Raw genomic sequence first — 20,051 nt, forward strand, 5'->3', positions numbered from 1 at the left:
TTTAATTTCTTCACGTTGACATTCAGAGCACTGGGCAGAAATCACATTGCTTCAGCACCGACCAGAGCCGTTGCAATGCTTCGTTTTAATTAGACAGTCGGATTTCCTCCCGCCGTTCCCGTACTTTTTTTGAATTTCTTCACGTTAACATTCAGAGCACTGGGCAGAAATCACATTGTTTCAGCACCGACCAGCGGCCCTCGCAATGCTTTCTTTTAATTAGACAGTCGGATTTACTCCCGCCGTTTACCCGCTTTTTTTTAGTTTCTTCACATTGACATTCAGAGCACTGGGCAGAAATCACATTGCGTCAGCACCGACCAGTGGTCCTCGCAATGCTTGTTTTTTATTAGACAGTCCGATTTACTCCCGCCGTTTACCCGCGCTTTTTTTAATTTCTTCATGTTGACGTTCAGAGCACTGGGCAGAAATCACATTGTTTCAGAACCGACCAGCGGCCCTCGCAATGCTTTGTTTTAATTAGACAGTCGGATTTACTCCCGCCGTTTACCCGCGTTTTTTTTTAGTTTCTTCACATTGACATTCAGAGCTCTGGGCAGAAATCACATTGCGTCAGCACCGACCAGCGGCCCTCGCAATGCTTCGTTTTAATTAGACAGTCGGATTTACACTAGCCGTTTACCCGCGCTTTTTTTAATTTCTTCACGTTGACATTCAGAGCACTGGGCAGAAATCACATTGCGTCAGCACCGACCAGTGGCCCTCGCAATGCTTGTTTTTTATTAGACAGTCGGATTTACTCCCGCCGTTTACCCGCTCTTTTTTTAATTTCTTTACATTGACATTCAGAGCACTGGATGAAATCTTAATGCGTCAGGACCGACCAGCGGCCCTCGGAATGCTTCGTTTCAATTAGACAGTCGGATTTACTCCCTCCGTTTACCCGCGCTTTTTTTAATTTCTTCACGTTGACATTCAGAGCACTGGGCAGAAATCGCATTGCGTCAGCACTGACCAGCGGCCCTCGAAATGCTTCGTTTTAATTAGTCGGATTTCCACCCGCCGTTTACTCGCGCTTTTTTGAATTTCTTGACATTGACATTCAGAGCACTGGATGAAATCTTAATGCGTCAGGACCGACCAGTGGCCCTCGCAATGCTTCGTTTCAATTAGACAGTACGATTTACTCCCGCCGTTTACCCGCGCTTTTTTTAATTTCTTCACGTTGACATTCAGAGCTCTGGGCAGAAATCACATTGCGTCAGCACCGACCAGCGGCCCTCGCAATGCTTCGTTTTAATTAGACAGTCGGATTTACTCCCGCCGTTTACCCGCGCTTTTTTGAATTTCTTCACGTTGACATTCAGAGCACTGGGAGAAATCACATTGCGTCAGCACCGACCAGTGGCCCTCGCAATGCTTGTTTTTTATTAGACAGTCGGATTTACTCCCGCCGTTTACCGGCTCTTTTTTTAATTTCTTCACATTGACATTCAGAGCACTGGATGAAATCTTAATGCGTCAGGACCGACAAGCGGCCCTCGCAATGCTTCGTTTCAATTAGACAGTCGGATTTACTCCCTCCGTTTACCCGCGCTTTTTTTAATTTCTTCACGTTGACGTTCAGAGCACTGGGCAGAAATCACATTGCGTCAGCACCGAACAGCGGCCCTCGAAATGCTTCGTTTTAATTAGTCGGATTTCCTCGCGCCGTTTACTCGCGCTTTTTTGAATTTCTTGACATTGACATTCAGAGCACTGGATGAAATCTTAATGCGTCAGGACCGACCAGTGGCCCTCGCAATGCTTCGTTTCAATTAGACAGTACGATTTACTCCCGCCGTTTACCCGCGCTTTTTTTAATTTCTTCACGTTGACATTCACAGCACTGGGCAGAAATCACATTGCGTCAGCACCGACCAGCGGCCCTCGAAATGCTTCGTTTTAATTAGACAGTCGGATTTCCTCCCGCCGTTTACCCGCACTTTTTTTAATTTCTTCACATTGACATTCAGAGCACTAGGCAGAAATCACATTGCGTCAGCACCGACCAGCGGCCCTCGCAATGCTTCGTTTGAATTAGACAGTCGGATTTACTCCCGCCGTTTACCCGCGCTTTTTTTAATTTCTTCACGTTGACATTCAGAGCACTGGGCAGAAATCACATTGCTTCAGCACCGACCAGAGCCCTCGCAATGCTTCGTTTTAATTAGACAGTCGGATTTCCTCCCGCCTTTCCCGTACTTTTTTGAATTTCTTCACGTTAACATTCAGAGCACTGGGCAGAAATCACATTGTTTCAGCACCGACCAGCGGCCCTCGCAATGCTTTGTTTTAATTAGACAGTCGGATTTCCTCCCGCCGTTTACCCGCACTTTTTTTAATTTCTTCACATTGACATTAAGAGCACTGGGCAGAAATCACATTGCGTCAGCACCGACCAGCGGCCCTCGCAATGCTTCGTTTGAATTAGACAGTCGGATTTACTCCCGCCGTTTACCCGCGCTTTTTTTAGTTTCTTCACATTGACATTCAGAGCACTGGGCAGAAATCACATTGCGTCAGCACCGACCAGTGGCCCTCGCAATGCTTATTTTTTATTAGACAGTCCGATTTACTCCCGCCGTTTACCCGCGCTTTTTTTAATTTCTTCATTTTGACGTTCAGAGCACTGGGCAGAAATCACATTGTTTCAGCACCGACCAGCAGCCCTCGCAATGCTTTGTTTTAATTAGACAGTCGGATTTTCTCCCGCCGTTTACCCGCATTTTTTTTTTAGTTTCTTCACATTGACATTCAGAGCTCTGGGCAGAAATCACATTGCGTCAGCACCGACCAGCGGCCCTCGCAATGCTTCGTTTTAATTAGACAGTCGGATTTACACTAGCCGTTTACCCGCGCTTTTTTTAATTTCTTCACGTTGACATTCAGAGCACTGGGCAGAAATCACATTGCGTCAGCACCGACCAGTGGCCCTCGCAATGCTTGTTTTTTATTAGACAGTCGGATTTACTCCCGCCGTTTACCCGCTCTTTTGTTAATTTCTTCACATTGATATTCAGAGCACTGGATGAAATCTTAATGCGTCAGGACCGACCAGCGGCCCTCGGAATGCTTCGTTTCAATTAGACAGTCGGATTTACTCCCTCCGTTTACCCACGCTTTTTTTAATTTCTTCACGTTGACATTCAGAGCACTGGGCAGAAATCACATTGCGTCAGCACCGACCAGCGGCCCTCAAAATGCTTCGTTTTAATTAGTCGGATTTCCTCCCGCCGTTTACTCGCGCTTTTTTGAATTTCTTGACATTGACATTCAGAGCACTGGATGAAATCTTAATGCGTCAGGACCGACCAGTGGCCCTCGCAATGCTTCGTTTCAATTAAACAGTACGATTTACTCCCGCCGTTTACCCGCCCTTTTTTTAATTTCTTCACGTTGACATTCAGAGCACTGGGCAGAAATCACATTGCGTCAGCACCGACCAGCGGCCCTCGAAATGCTTCGTTTTAATTATACAGTCGGATTTACTCCCGCCGTTTACCCGCTCTTTTTTAAATTTCTTCACGTTGACATTCAGAGCACTGGGCAGAAATCACATTGCGTCAGAACCGACCAGCGGCCCTCGCAATGCTTCGTTTTAATAGACAGTCAGATTTACTCCCGCCGTTTACGCGCTCTTTTTTTAATTTCTTCACATTGACATTCAGAGCACTGGGCAGAACTCACATTGCGTCAGCACCGACCAGCGGCCCTCGCAATGCTTCGTTTGAATTAGACAGTCGGATTTACTCCCGCCGTTTACCCGCGCTTTTTTTAATTTCTTCACGTTGACATTCAGAGCACTGGGCAGAAATCACATTGCGTCAGCACCGACCAGCGGCCCTCGAAATGCTTCGTTTTAATTAGTCGGATTTCCTCCCGCCGTTACTCGCGCTTTTTTGAATTTCTTGACATTGACATTCAGAGCACTGGATGAAATCTTAATGCGTCAGGACCGACCAGCGGCCCTCGCAATGCTTCGTTTCAATTAGACAGTCGGATTTACTCCCTCCGTTTACCCGCGCTTTTTTTAGTTTCTTCACGTTGACATTCAGAGCACTGGGCAGAAATCACATTGCGTCAGCACCGACCAGCGGCCCTCGAAATGCTTCGTTTTAATTAGTCGGATTTCCTCCCGCCGTTTACTCGCGCTTTTTTGAATTTCTTGACATTGACATTCAGAGCACTGGATGAAATCTTAATGCGTCAGGACCGACCAGTGGCCCTCGCAATGCTTCGTTTCAATTAGACAGTACGATTTACTCCCGCCGTTTACCCGCGCTTTTTTTAATTTCTTCACGTTGACATTCAGAGCACTGGGCAGAAATCACATTGCGTCAGCACCGACCAGCGGCCCTCGAAATGCTTCGTTTTAATTAGACAGTCGGATTTACTCCCGCCGTTTACCCGCACTTTTTTGAATTTCTTCACGTTGACATTCAGAGCACTGGGCAGAAATCACATTGCGTCAGCACCGACCAGCGGCCCTCGCAATGCTTCGTTTTAATAGACCGTCAGATTTACTCCCGCCGTTTACCTGCTCTTTTTTTAATTTCTTCACGTTGACATTCAGAGCACTGGGCAGAAATCACATTGCGTCAGCACCGACCAGCGGCCCTCGCAATGCTTCGTTTGAATTAGACAGTCGGATTTACTCCCGCCGTTTACCCGCGCTTTTTTTAATTTCTTCACGTTGACATTCAGAGCACTGGGCAGAAATCACATTGCTTCAGCACCGACCAGAGCCCTCGCAATGCTTCGTTTTAATTAGACAGTCGGATTTCCTCCCGCCGTTCCCGTACTTTTTTTAATTTCTTCACGTTAACATTCAGAGCACTGGGCAGAAATCACATTGTTTCAGCACCGACCAGCGGCCCTCGCAATGCTTTGTTTTAATTAGACAGTCGGATTTACTCCCGCCGTTTACCCGCTTTTTTTTAGTTTCTTCACATTGACATTCAGAGCACTGGGCAGAAATCACATTGCGTCAGCACCGACCAGTGGCCCTCGCAATGCTTGTTTTTTATTAGACAGTCGGATTTACTCCCGCCGTTTACCCGCGCTTTTTTTAATTTCTTCATGTTGACGTTCAGAGCACTGGGCAGAAATCACATTGTTTCAGCACCGACCAGCGGCCCTCGCAATGCTTTGTTTTAATTAGACAGTCGGATTTACTCCCGCCGTTTACCCGCACTTTTTTTAATTTCTTCACGTTGACATTCAGAGCACTGGGCAGAAATCACATTGCGTCAGCACCGACCAGCGGCCCTCGCAATGCTTCGTTTTAATAGACAGTCAGATTTACTCCCGCCGTTTACCCGCTCTTTTTTTAACTTCTTCACGTTGACATTCAGAGCACTGGGCAGAAATCACATTGCGTCAGAACCGACCAGCGGCCCTCGCAATGCTTCGTTTTAATAGACAGTCAGATTTACTCCCGCCGTTTAACCGCTCTTTTTTTAATTTCTTCACATTGACATTCAGAGCACTGGGCAGAAATCACATTGCGTCAGCACCGACCAGCGGCCCTCGCAATGCTTCGTTTGAATTAGACAGTCGGATTTACTCCCGCCGTTTACCCGCGCTTTTTTTAATTTCTTCACGTTGACATTCAGAGCATTGGGCAGAAATCACATTGCTTCAGCACCGACCAGAGCCCTCGCAATGCTTCGTTTTAATTAGACAGTCGGATTTCCTCCCGCCGTTCCCGTACTTTTTTTAATTTCTTCACGTTAACATTCCGAGCACTGGGCAGAAATCACATTGTTTCAGCACCGACCAGCGGCCCTCGCAATGCTTTGTTTTAATTAGACAGTCGGATTTACTCCCGCCGTTTACCCGCTTTTTTTTAGTTTCTTCACATTGACATTCAGAGCACTGGGCAGAAATCACATTGCGTCAGCACCGACCAGTGGCCCTCGCAATGCTTGTTTTTTATTAGACAGTCGGATTTACTCCCGCCGTTTATCCGCGCTTTTTTTAATTTCTTCATGTTGACGTTCAGAGCACTGGGCAGAAATCACATTGTTTCAGCACCGACCAGCGGCCCTCGCAATGCTTTGTTTTAATTAGACAGTCGGATTTACTCCCGCCGTTTACCCGCGTTTTTTTTTAGTTTCTTCACATTGACATTCAGAGCTCTGGGCAGAAATCACATTGCGTCAGCACCGACCAGCGGCCCTCGCAATGCTTCGTTTTAATTAAACAGTCGGATTTACACTAGCCGTTTACCCGCGCTTTTTTTAATTTCTTCACGTTGACATTCAGAGCACTGGGCAGAAATCACATTGCGTCAGCACCGACCAGTGGCCCTCGCAATGCTTGTTTTTTATTAGACAGTCGGATTTACTCCCGCCGTTTACCCGCTCTTTTATTAATTTCTTTACATTGACATTCAGAGCACTGGATGAAATCTAATGCGTCAGGACCGACCAGCGGCCCTCGAAATGCTTCGTTTTAATTAGTCGGATTTCCTCCCGCCGTTTACTCGCGCTTTTTTGAATTTCTTGACATTGACATTCAGAGCACTGGATGAAATCTTAATGCGTCAGGACCGACCAGTGGCCCTCGCAATGCTTCGTTTCAATTAGACAGTACGATTTACTCCCGCCGTTTACCCGCGCTTTTTTTAATTTCTTCACGTTGACATTCAGAGCACTGGGCAGAAATCAGATTGCGTCAGCACCGACCAGTGGCCCTCGCAATGCTTCGTTTTAATTAGGCAGTCGGATTTCCTCCCGCCGTTTACCCGCACTTTTTTGAATTTCTTCACGTTGACATTCAGAGCACTGGGCAGAAATCACATTGCTTCAGCACCGACCAGAGCCCTCGCAATGCTTCGTTTTAATTAGACAGTCGGATTTACTCCCGCCGTTTACCCGCTTTTTTTTAGTTTCTTCACATTGACATTCAGAGCACTGGGCAGAAATAACATTGCGTCAGCACCGACTAGTGGCCCTCGCAATGCTTGTTTTTTATTATACAGTCGGATTTACTCCCGCCGTTTACCCGCGCTTTTTTTAATTTCTTCACGTTGACATTCAGAGCACTGGGCAGAAATCACATTGCGTCAGCACCGACCAGTGGCCCTCGCAATGCTTCGTTTTAATAGACAGTCAGATTTACTCCCGCCGTTTACCCGCTCTTTTTTTAACTTCTTCACGTTGACATTCAGAGCACTGGGCAGAAATCACATTGCGTCAGCACCGACCAGCGGCCCTCGCAATGCTTCGTTTTAATAGACAGTCAGATTTACTCCCGCCGTTTAACCGCTCTTTTTTTAATTTCTTCACATAGACATTCAGAGCACTGGGCAGAAATCACATTGCGTCAGCACCGACCAGCGGCCCTCGCAATGCTTCGTTTGAATTAGACAGTCGGATTTACTCCCGCCGTTTACCCGCGCTTTTTTTAATTTCTTCACGTTGACATTCAGAGCACTGGGCAGAAATCACATTGCTTCAGCACCGACCAGAGCCCTCGCAATGCTTCGTTTTAATTAGACAGTCGGATTTCCTCCCGCCGTTCCCGTACTTTTTTGAATTTCTTCACGTTAACATTCAGAGCACTGGGCAGAAATCACATTGTTTCAGCACCGACCAGCGGCCCTCGCAATGCTTTGTTTTAATTAGACAGTCGGATTTACTCCCGCCGTTTACCCGCTTTTTTTTAGTTTCTTCACATTGACATTCAGAGCACTGGGCAGAAATCACATTGCGTCAGCACCGACCAGTGGCCCTCGCAATGCTTGTTTTTTATTAGACAGTCGGATTTACTCCCGCCGTTTATCCGCGCTTTTTTTAATTTCTTCATGTTGACGTTCAGAGCACTGGGCAGAAATCACATTGTTTCAGCACCGACCAGCGGCCCTCGCAATGCTTTGTTTTAATTAGACAGTCGGATTTACTCCCGCCGTTTACCCGCGTTTTTTTTTAGTTTCTTCACATTGACATTCAGAGCTCTGGGCAGAAATCACATTGCGTCAGCACCGACCAGCGGCCCTCGCAATGCTTCGTTTTAATTAAACAGTCGGATTTACACTAGCCGTTTACCCGCGCTTTTTTTAATTTCTTCACGTTGACATTCAGAGCACTGGGCAGAAATCACATTGCTTCAGCACCGACCAGAGCCCTCGCAATGCTTCGTTTTAATTAGACAGTCGGATTTACTCCCGCCGTTTACCCGCTTTTTTTTAGTTTCTTCACATTGACATTCAGAGCTCTGGGCAGAAATCACATTGCGTCAGCACCGACCAGCGGCCCTCGCAATGCTTCGTTTTAATCAGACAGTCGGATTTACTCCCGCCGTTTACCCGCGCTTTTTTGAATTTCTTCACGTTGACATTCAGAGCACAGGGCAGAAATCACATTGCGTCAGCACCGACCAGTGGCCCTCGAAATGCTTCGTTTTAATTAGACAGTCGGATTTACTCCCGCCGTTTACCCGCGTTTTTCTTTAGTTTCTTCACATTGACGTTCAGAGCTCTGGGCAGAAATCACATTGCGTCAGCACCGACCAGCGGCCCTCGCAATGCTTCGTTTTAATTAGACAGTCGGATTTACTCCCGCCGTTTACCCGCGCTTTTTTGAATTTCTTCACGTTGACATTCAGAGCACTGGGAGAAATCACATTGCGTCAGCACCGACCAGTGGCCCTCGCAATGCTTGTTTTTTATTAGACAGTCGGATTTACTCCCGCCGTTTACCGGCTCTTTTTTTTAATTTCTTCACATTGACATTCAGAGCACTGGATGAAATCTTAATGCGTCAGGACCGACCAGCGGCCCTCGCAATGCTTCGTTTCAATTAGACAGTCGGATTTACTCCCTCTGTTTACCCGCGCTTTTTTTAATTTCTTCACGTTGACGTTCAGAGCACTGGGCAGAAATCACATTGCGTCAGCACCGACCAGCGGCCCTCGAAATGCTTCGTTTTAATTAGTTGGATTTCCTCCCGCCGTTTACTCGCGCTTTTTTGAATTTCTTGACATTGACATTCAGAGCACTGGATGAAATCTTAATGCGTCAGGACCGACCAGTGGCCCTCGCAATGCTTCGTTTCAATTAGACAGTCGGATTTACTCCCGCCGTTTACCCGCGCTTTTTTTAATTTCTTCACGTTGACGTTCAGAGCACTGGGCAGAAATCACATTGCGTCAGCACCGACCAGCGGCCCTCGCAATGCTTCGTTTGAATTAGACAGTCGGATTTACTCCCGCCGTTTACCCGCGCTTTTTTTAATTTCTTCACGTTGACATTCAGAGCACTGGGCAGAAATCACATTGCTTCAGCACCGACCAGAGCCCTCGCAATGCTTCGTTTTAATTAGACAGTCGGATTTCCTCCCGCCGTTCCCGTACTTTTTTGAATTTCTTCACGTTAACATTCAGAGCACTGGGCAGAAATCACATTGTTTCAGCACCGACCAGCGGCCCTCGCAATGCTTTGTTTTAATTAGACAGTCGGATTTACTCCCGCCGTTTACCCGCTTTTTTTTAGTTTCTTCACATTGACATTCAGAGCACTGGGCAGAAATCACATTGCGTCAGCACTGACCAGTGGCCCTCGCAATGCTTGTTTTTTATTAGACAGTCGGATTTACTCCCGCCGTTTATCCGCGCTTTTTTTAATTTCTTCATGTTGACGTTCAGAGCACTGGGCAGAAATCACATTGTTTCAGCACCGACCAGCGGCCCTCGCAATGCTTTGTTTTAATTAGACAGTCGGATTTACTCCCGCCGTTTACCCGCGTTTTTTTTTAGTTTCTTCACATTGACATTCAGAGCTCTGGGCAGAAATCACATTGCGTCAGCACCGACCAGCGGCCCTCGCAATGCTTCGTTTTAATTAAACAGTCGGATTTACACTAGCCGTTTACCCGCGCTTTTTTTAATTTCTTCACGTTGACATTCAGAGCACTGGGCAGAAATCACATTGCTTCAGCACCGACCAGAGCCCTCGCAATGTTTCGTTTTAATTAGACAGTCGGATTTACTCCCGCCGTTTACCCGCTTTTTTTTAGTTTCTTCACATTGACATTCAGAGCTCTGGGCAGAAATCACATTGCGTCAGCACCGACCAGCGGCCCTCGCAATGCTTCGTTTTAATCAGACAGTCGGATTTACTCCCGCCGTTTACCCGCGCTTTTTTGAATTTCTTCACGTTGACATTCAGAGCACAGGGCAGAAATCACATTGCGTCAGCACCGACCAGTGGCCCTCGAAATGCTTCGTTTTAATTAGACAGTCGGATTTACTCCCGCCGTTTACCCGCGTTTTTCTTTAGTTTCTTCACATTGACGTTCAGAGCTCTGGGCAGAAATCACATTGCGTCAGCACCGACCAGCGGCCCTCGCAATGCTTCGTTTTAATTAGACAGTCGGATTTACTCCCGCCGTTTACCCGCGCTTTTTTGAATTTCTTCACGTTGACATTCAGAGCACTGGGAGAAATCACATTGCGTCAGCACCGACCAGTGGCCCTCGCAATGCTTGTTTTTTATTAGACAGTCGGATTTACTCCCGCCGTTTACCGGCTCTTTTTTTTAATTTCTTCACATTGACATTCAGAGCACTGGATGAAATCTTAATGCGTCAGGACCGACCAGCGGCCCTCGCAATGCTTCGTTTCAATTAGACAGCCGGATTTACTCCCTCCGTTTACCCGCGCTTTTTTTAATTTCTTCACGTTGACGTTCAGAGCACTGGGCAGAAATCACATTGCGTCAGCACCGACCAGCGGCCCTCGAAATGCTTCGTTTTAATTAGTTGGATTTCCTCCCGCCGTTTACTCGCGCTTTTTTGAATTTCTTGACATTGACATTCAGAGCACTGGATGAAATCTTAATGCGTCAGGACCGACCAGTGGCCCTCGCAATGCTTCGTTTCAATTAGACAGTACGATTTACTCCCGCCGTTTACCCGCGCTTTTTTTAATTTCTTCACGTTGACATTCAGAGCACTGGGCAGAAATCACATTGCGTCAGCACCGACCAGCGGCCCTCTAAATGCTTCGTTTTAATTAGACAGTCGGATTTACTCCCGCCGTTTACCCGCTCTGTTTTTAATTTCTTCACGTTGACATTCAGAGCACTGGGCAGAAATCACATTGCGTCAGCACCGACCAGCGGCCCTCGCAATGCTTCGTTTTAATTAGGCAGTCGGATTTCCTCCCGCCGTTTACCCGCACTTTTTTTAATTTCTTCACATTGACATTCAGAGCACTGGGCAGAAATCACATTGCGTCAGCACCGACCAGCGGCCCTCGCAATGCTTCGTTTGAATTAGACAGTCGGATTTACTCCCGCCGTTTACCCGCGCTTTTTTTAATTTCTTCACGTTGACATTCAGAGCACTGGGCAGAAATCACATTGCTTCAGCACCGACCAGAGCCCTCGCAATGCTTCGTTTTAATTAGACAGTCGGATTTCCTCCCGCCGTTCCCGTACTTTTTTGAATTTCTTCACGTTAACATTCAGAGCACTGGGCAGAAATCACATTGTTTCAGCACCGACCAGCGGCCCTCGCAATGCTTTGTTTTAATTAGACAGTCGGATTTACTCCCGCCGTTTTCCCGCTTTTTTTTATTTTCTTCACATTGACATTCAGAGCACTGGGCAGAAATCACATTGCGTCAGCACCGACCAGTGGCCCTCGCAATGCTTATTTTTTATTAGACAGTCCGATTTACTCCCGCCGTTTACCCGCGCTTTTTTTAATTTCTTCATGTTGACGTTCAGAGCACTGGGCAGAAATCACATTGTTTCAGCACCGACCAGCGGCCCTCGCAATGCTTTGTTTTAATTAGACAGTCGGATTTTCTCCCGCCGTTTACCCGCGTTTTTTTTTAGTTTCTTCACATTGACATTCAGAGCTCTGGGCAGAAATCACATTGCGTCAGCACCGACCAGCGGCCTTCGCAATGCTTCGTTTTAATTAGACAGTCGGATTTACACTAGCCGTTTACCCGCGCTTTTTTTAAGTTTTTCACGTTGACATTCAGAGCACTGGGCTGAAATCACATTGCGTCAGCACCGACCAGTGGCCCTCGCAATGCTTGTTTTTTATTAGACAGTCGGATTTACTCCCGCCGTTTACCCGCTCTAGTTTTAGTTTCTTCACATTGACATTCAGAGCACTGGATGAAATCTTAATGCGTCAGGACCGACCAGCGGCCCTCGGAATGCTTCGTTTCAATTAGACAGTCGGATTTACTCCCTCCGTTTACCCACGCTTTTTTTAATTTCTTCACGTTGACATTCAGAGCACTGGGCAGAAATCACATTGCGTCAGCACCGACCAGCGGCCCTCGAAATGCTTCGTTTTAATTAGTCGGATTTCCTCCCGCCGTTTACTCGCGCTTTTTTGAATTATTTGACATTGACATTCAGAGCACTGGATGAAATCTTAATGCGTCAGGACCGACCAGTGGCCCTCGCAATGCTTCGTTTCAATTAGACAGTACGATTTACTCCCGCCATTTACCCGCGCTTTTTTTAATTTCTTCACGTTGACATTCAGAGCACTGGGCAGAAATCACATTGCGTCAGCACCGACCAGTGGCCCTCGAAATGCTTCGTTTTAATTATACAGTCGGATTTACTCCCGCCGTTTACCCGCTCTTTTTTAAATTTCTTCACGTTGACATTCAGAGCACTGGGCAGAAATCACATTGCGTCAGCACCGACCAGCGGCCCTCGCAATGCTTCGTTTTAATTAGGCAGTCGGATTTCCTCCCGCCGTTTACCCGCACTTTTTTTAATTTCTTCACATTGACATTCAGAGCACTGGGCAGAAATCACATTGCGTCAGCACCGACCAGCGGCCCTCGCAATGCTTCGTTTGAATTAGACAGTCGGATTTACTCCCGCCGTTTACCCGCGCTTTTTTTAATTTCTTCACGTTGACATTCAGAGCACTGGGCAGAAATCACATTGCTTCAGCACCGACCAGAGCCCTCGCAATGCTTCGTTTTAATTAGACAGTCGGATTTCCTCCCGCCGTTCCCGTACTTTTTTGAATTTCTTCACGTTAACATTCAGAGCACTGGGCAGAAATCACATTGTTTCAGCACCGACCAGCGGCCCTCGCCATGCTTTGTTTTAATTAGACAGTCGGATTTACTCCCGCCGTTTTCCCGCTTTTTTTTATTTTCTTCACATTGACATTCAGAGCACTGGGCAGAAATCACATTGCGTCAGCACCGACCAGTGGCCCTCGCAATGCTTATTTTTTATTAGACAGTCCGATTTACTCCCGCCGTTTACCCGCGCTTTTTTTAATTTCTTCATGTTGACGTTCAGAGCACTGGGCAGAAATCACATTGTTTCAGCACCGACCAGCGGCCCTCGCAATGCTTTGTTTTAATTAGACAGTCGGATTTTCTCCCGCCGTTTACCCGCGTTTTTTTTAGTTTCTTCACATTGACATTCAGAGCTCTGGGCAGAAATCACATTGCGTCAGCACCGACCAGCGGCCTTCGCAATGCTTCGTTTTAATTAGACAGTCGGATTTACACTAGCCGTTTTCCCGCGCTTTTTTTAAGTTCTTCACGTTGACATTCAGAGCACTGGGCTGAAATCACATTGCGTCAGCACCGACCAGTGGCCCTCGCAATGCTTGTTTTTTATTAGACAGTCGGATTTACTCCCGCCGTTTACCCGCTCTAGTTTTAGTTTCTTCACATTGACATTCAGAGCACTGGATGAAATCTTAATGCGTCAGGACCGACCAGCGGCCCTCGGAATGCTTCGTTTCAATTAGACAGTCGGATTTACTCCCTCCGTTTACCCACGCTTTTTTTAATTTCTTCACGTTGACATTCAGAGCACTGGGCAGAAATCACATTGCGTCAGCACCGACCAGCGGCCCTCGAAATGCTTCGTTTTAATTAGTCGGATTTCCTCCCGCCGTTTACTCGCGCTTTTTTGAATTATTTGACATTGACATTCAGAGCACTGGATGAAATCTTAATGCGTCAGGACCGACCAGTGGCCCTCGCAATGCTTCGTTTCAATTAGACAGTACGATTTACTCCCGCCATTTACCCGCGCTTTTTTTAATTTCTTCACGTTGACATTCAGAGCACTGGGCAGAAATCACATTGCGTCAGCACCGACCAGTGGCCCTCGAAATGCTTCGTTTTAATTATACAGTCGGATTTACTCCCGCCGTTTACCCGCTCTTTTTTAAATTTCTTCACGTTGACATTCAGAGCACTGGGCAGAAATCACATTGCGTCAGCACCGACCAGCGGCCCTCGCAATGCTTCGTTTTAATAGACAGTCAGATTTACTCCCGCCGTTTACCCGCTCTTTTTTTAATTTCTTCACGTTGACATTCAGAGCACTGGGCAGAAATCACTTTGCGTCAGCACCGACCAGCGGCCCTCGAAATGCTTCGTTTTAATTAGTCGGATTTCCTCCCGCCGTTTACTCGCGCTTTTTTGAATTTCTTGACATTGACATTCAGAGCACTGGATGAAATCTTAATGCCTCAGGACCGACCAGCGGCCCTCGCAATGCTTCGTTTCAATTAGACAGTCGGATTTACTCCCTCCGTTTACCCGCGCTTTTTTTAATTTCTTCACGTTGACATTCAGAGCACTTGGCAGAAATCACATTGCGTCAGCACCGACCAGCGGCCCTCGAAATGCTTCGTTTTAATTAGTCGGATTTCCTCCCGCCGTTTACTCGCGCTTTTTTGAATTTCTTGACATTGACATTCAGAGCACTGGATGAAATCTTAATGCGTCAGGACCGACCAGCGGCCCTCGCAATGCTTCGTTTCAATTAGACAGTCGGATTTACTCCCTCCATTTACCCGCGTTTTTCTTTAGTTTCTTCACATTGACGTTCAGAGCTCTGGGCAGAAATCACATTGCGTCAGCACCGACCAACGGCCCTCGCAATGCTTCGTTTTAATTAGACAGTCGGATTTACTCCCGCCGTTTACCCGCGCTTTTTTGAATTTCTTCACGTTGACATTCAGAGCACTGGGAGAAATCACATTGCGTCAGCACCAAACAGTGGCCCTCGCAATGCTTATTTTTTATTAGACAGTCGGATTTACTCGCGCCGTTTACCGGCTCTTTTTTTTAATTTCTTCACATTGACATTCAGAGCACTGGATGAAATCTTAATGCGTCAGGACCGACCAGCGGCCCTCGCAATGCTTCGTTTCAATTAGACAGTCGGATTTACTCCCTCCGTTTACCCGCGCTTTTTTTAATTTCTTCACGTTGACGTTCAGAGCACTGGGCAGAAATCACATTGCGTCAGCACCGACCAACGGCCCTCGAAATGCTTCGTTTTAATTAGTCGGATTTCCTCCCGCCGTTTACTCGCGCTTTTTTGAATTTCTTGACATTGACATTCAGAGCACTGGATGAAATCTTAATGCGTCAGGACCGACCAGTGGCCCTCGCAATGCTTCGTTTCAATTAGACAGTACGATTTACTCCCGCCGTTTACCCGCGCTTTTTTTAATTTCTTTACGTTGACATTCAGAGCACTGGGCAGAAATCACATTGCGTCAGCACCGACCAGCGGCCCTCTAAATGCTTCGTTTTAATTAGACAGTCGGATTTACTCCCGCCGTTTACCCGCTCTTTTTTTAATTTCTTCACGTTGACATTCAGAGCACTGGGCAGAAATCACATTGCGTCAGCACCGACCAGCGGCCCTCGCAATGCTTCGTTTTAATTAGGCAGTCGGATTTCCTCCCGCCGTTTACCCGCACTTTTTTTAATTTCTTCACATTGACATTCAGAGCACTGGGCAGAAATCACATTGCGTCAGCACCGACCAGCGGCCCTCGCAATGCTTCGTTTGAATTAGACAGTCGGATTTACTCCCGCCGTTTACCCGCGCTTTCTTTAATTTCTTCACGTTGACATTCAGAGCACTGGGCAGAAATCACATTGCTTCAGCACCGACCAGAGCCCTCGCAATGCTTCATTTTAATTAGACAGTCGGATTTCCTCCCGCCGTTCCCGTACTTTTTTGAATTTCTTCACGTTAACATTCAGAGCACTGGGCAGAAATCACATTGTTTCAGCACCGACCAGCGGCCCTCGCAATGCTTTGTTTTAATTAGACAGTCGGATTTACTCCCGCCGTTTTCCCGCTTTTTTTTATTTTCTTCACATTGACATTCAGAGCACTGGGCAGAAATCACATTGCGTCAGCACCGACCAGTGGCCCTCGCAATGCTTATTTTTTATTAGACAGTCCGATTTACTCCCGCCGTTTACCCGCGCTTTTTTTAATTTCTTCATGTTGACGTTCAGAGCACTGGGCAGAAATCACATTGTTTCAGCACCGACCAGCGGCCCTCGCAATGCTTTCTTTTAATTAGACAGTCGGATTTCCTCCCGCCGTTTACCCGCGTTTTTTTTTAGTTTCTTCACATTGACATTCAGAGCTCTGGGCAGAAATCACATTGCGTCAGCACCGACCAGCGGCCCTCGCAATGCTTCGTTTTAATTAGACAGTCGGATTTACTCCCGCCGTTTACCCGCTCTTTTTTTAGTTTCTTCACATTGACATTCAGCGCACTGGATGAAATCTTAATGCGTCAGGACCGAACAGCGGCCCTCGGAATGCTTCGTTTCAATTAGACAGTCGGATTTACTCCCTCCGTTTACCCACGCTTTTTTTAATTTCTTCACGTTGACATTCAGAGCACTGGGCAGAAATCACATTGCGTCAGCACCGACCAGCGGCCCTCGCAATGCTTCGTTTTAATAGACAGTCAGATTTACTCCCGCCGTTTACCCGCTCTTTTTTTAATTTCTTCACATTGACATTCAGAGCACTGGGCAGAACTCACATTGCGTCAGCACCGACCAGCGGCCCTCGCAATGCTTCGTTTGAATTACAGTCGGATTTACTCCCGCCGTTTACCCGCGCTTTTTTTAATTTCTTCACGTTGACATTCAGAGCACTGGGCAGAAATCACATTGCGTCAGCACCGACCAGCGGCCCTCGAAATGCTTCGTTTTAATTAGTCGGATTTCCTCCCGCCGTTTACTCGCGCTTTTTTGAATTTCTTGACATTGACATTCACAGCACTGGATGAAATCTTAATGCGTCAGGACCGACCAGCGGCCCTCGCAATGCTTCGCTTCAATTAGACAGTCGGATTTCCTCCCTCCGTTTACCCGCGCTTTTTTTAATTTCTTCACGTTGACATTCAGAGCACTTGGCAGAAATCACATTGCGTCAGCACCGACCAGCGGCCCTCGAAATGCTTCGTTTTAATTAGTCGGATTTCCTCCCGCCGTTTACTCGCGCTTTTTTGAATTTCTTGACATTGACATTCAGAGCACTGGATGAAATCTTAATGCGGCAGGACCGACCAGTGGCCCTCGTAATGCTTCGTTTCAATTAGACAGTACGATTTACTCCCGCCGTTTACCCGCGCTTTTTTTAATTTCTTCACGTTGACATTCAGAGCACTGGGCAGAAATCACATTGCGTCAGCACCGACCAGCGGCCCTCGAAATGCTTCGTTTTAATTAGACAGTCGGATTTACTCCCGCCGTTTACCCGCTCTTTTTTTAATTTCTTCACGTTGACATTCAGAGCACTGGGCAGAAATCACATTGCGTCAGCACCGACCAGCGGCCCTCGCAATGCTTCGTTTTAATTAGGCAGTCGGATTTCCTCCCGCCGTTTACCCGCACTTTTTTGAATTTCTTCACATTGACATTCAGAGCACTGGATGAAATCTTAATGCGTCAGGACCGACCAGCGGCCCTCGGAATGCTTCGTTTCAATTAGACAGTCGGATTTACTCCCTCCGTTTACCCGCGCTTTTTTTTAATTTCTTCACGTTGACATTCAGAGCACTGGGCAGAAATCACATTGCGTCAGCACCGACCAGCGGCCCTCGAAATGCTTCGTTTTAATTAGTCGGATTTCCTCCCGCCGTTTACTCGCGCTTTTTTGAATTTCTTGACATTGACATTCAGAGCACTGGATGAAATCTTAATGCGTCAGGACCGACCAGTGGCCCTCGCAATTCCTGGTTTCAATTAGACAGTACGATTTACTCCCGCCGTTTACCCGCGCTTTTTTTAATGTCTTCACGTTGACATTCAGAGCACTGGGCAGAAATCACATTGCGTCAGCACCGACCAGCGGCCCTGGAAATGCTTCGTTTTAATTATACACTCGGATTTACTCCCGCCGTTTACCCGCTCTTTTTTTAATTTCTTCACGTTGACATTCAGAGCACTGGGCAGAAATCACATTGCGTCAGCACCGACCAGCGGCCCTCGCAATGCTTCGTTTTAATAGACAGTCAGATTTACTCCCGCCGTTTACCCGCGCTTTTTTTAATTTCTTCACGTTGACATTCAGAGCACTGGGCAGAAATCACATTGCGTCAGCACCGACCAGCGGCCCTCGCAATGCTTCGTTTTAATAGACAGTCAGATTTACTCCCGCCGTTTACCAGCTCTTTTTTTAATTTCTTCACATTGACATTCAGAGCACTGGGCAGAAATCACATTGTTTCAGCACCGACCAGCGGCCCTCGCAATGCTTTGTTTTAATTAGACAGTCGGATTTACTCCCGCCGTTTACCCGCGTTTTTTTTAGTTTCTTCACATTGACATTCAGAGCTCTGGGCAGAAATCACATTGCGTCAGCACCGACCAGCGGCCCTCGCAATGCTTCGTTTTAATTAGACAGTCGGATTTACTCCCGCCGTTTACCCGCGCTTTTTTGAATTTCTTCACGTTGATATTCAGAGCACTGGCAGAAATCACATTGCGTCAGCACCGACCAGTGGCCCTCGCAATGCTTGTTTTTTATTAGACAGTCGGATTTACTCCCGCCGTTTACCCGCGCTTTTTTTAATTTCTTCACGTTGACGTTCAGAGCACTGGGCAGAAATCACATTGCGTCAGCACCGACCAGCGGCCCTCGCAATGCTTTGTTTTAATTAGACAGTCGGATTTACTCCCGCCGTTTACCCGCAGTTTTATAAAATGTCCTTTTTTTTATTTGGGCTATCGTCTTGTTTCCGTTTTTTTCTTTTTTTTGCCTCCGGCTCTGTTGTCGTTTGATGTTGTACAATGTTCTTTGCTGCAAGCTTTTAAAAGACACCTCTGTTTATTTTTCTTCTAGTATATTACGTGATTCAAGATTCCGTTTCTGTAGTGGACACTTTTTATGTACCTCCGACAACAATGCCCTCTGAGCGAATGAAGTAAGCTGAATAAATAAATATTGATAGGGAGAATGTTTCGCCCTAATATCAATAGCCTAGAATAGTCTTCATTGAGCTACATTGTTCTCGATATAATTCGACGGTTAGAGCAACGCTCGCGCCAAAAGATTCAATTTTGTTTTCCTCACTTTTTTTGTCGAACTACGGAAACTCCCTTCGTTTTCTAAAATGCGGAAGCTGTTTACGTTTTCTTATGGACACTCCTTACGTTTTCTCAAATACGAAAGCAGCTTACGTTTTTTCACGTTGGCTTTGTCCGTAACGATAGGGAATTTTTTTAAGTGTACAAAGGCAGAAAGCGGGAGTCAAAACAAGCCGCAAGCGTCTGTGTTGGCGCACTACCGGCGAACCCCGACGGAATGAGAACCGCTTTTAAATTCTCAAGCGGACGGTGTGCCTGTACACTGCGGATTCCCAGGCCCCATCCACCCGGCTGCCAGCCAAGCCTGTTTCAAAGCAACATGCGCCGTTTCGAATATCAACGGCGCTCCCCGCTGGCGCATTCAGCAGCGCTCCTTCATTTCACCGGTCGTGTGGCGATCACAGCCATCTCATATTGTCTACTGCCGCCCAGCGCCAGTCCAGCGCGAAATAAGCACTCTTCACGACAGCCGTGTCCGTAGTCGTTGCCCGCGCGTAACCCTGGTTCGAACATAACGAGGGCAGAGCTACACACGCTTTACGGATAATTAACGGTGGCTGGAGGCGAACGACTCGATCGGCCAGCTAACCACTCGCAGTAAGTTCATTTCACGGGCGGTTATGTTCGAACCGCGTGCGCTTTACCGATAGCAATATTTCAGATATTTCAGA

This window comes from Haemaphysalis longicornis, unplaced genomic scaffold, assembly GCF_048455015.1.
Source record: "Haemaphysalis longicornis isolate Haplotype H1 unplaced genomic scaffold, Haemaphysalis longicornis Haplotype H1 scaffold_3, whole genome shotgun sequence".
In the NCBI taxonomy this organism is placed as follows: Eukaryota; Metazoa; Arthropoda; class Arachnida; order Ixodida; family Ixodidae; genus Haemaphysalis; species Haemaphysalis longicornis.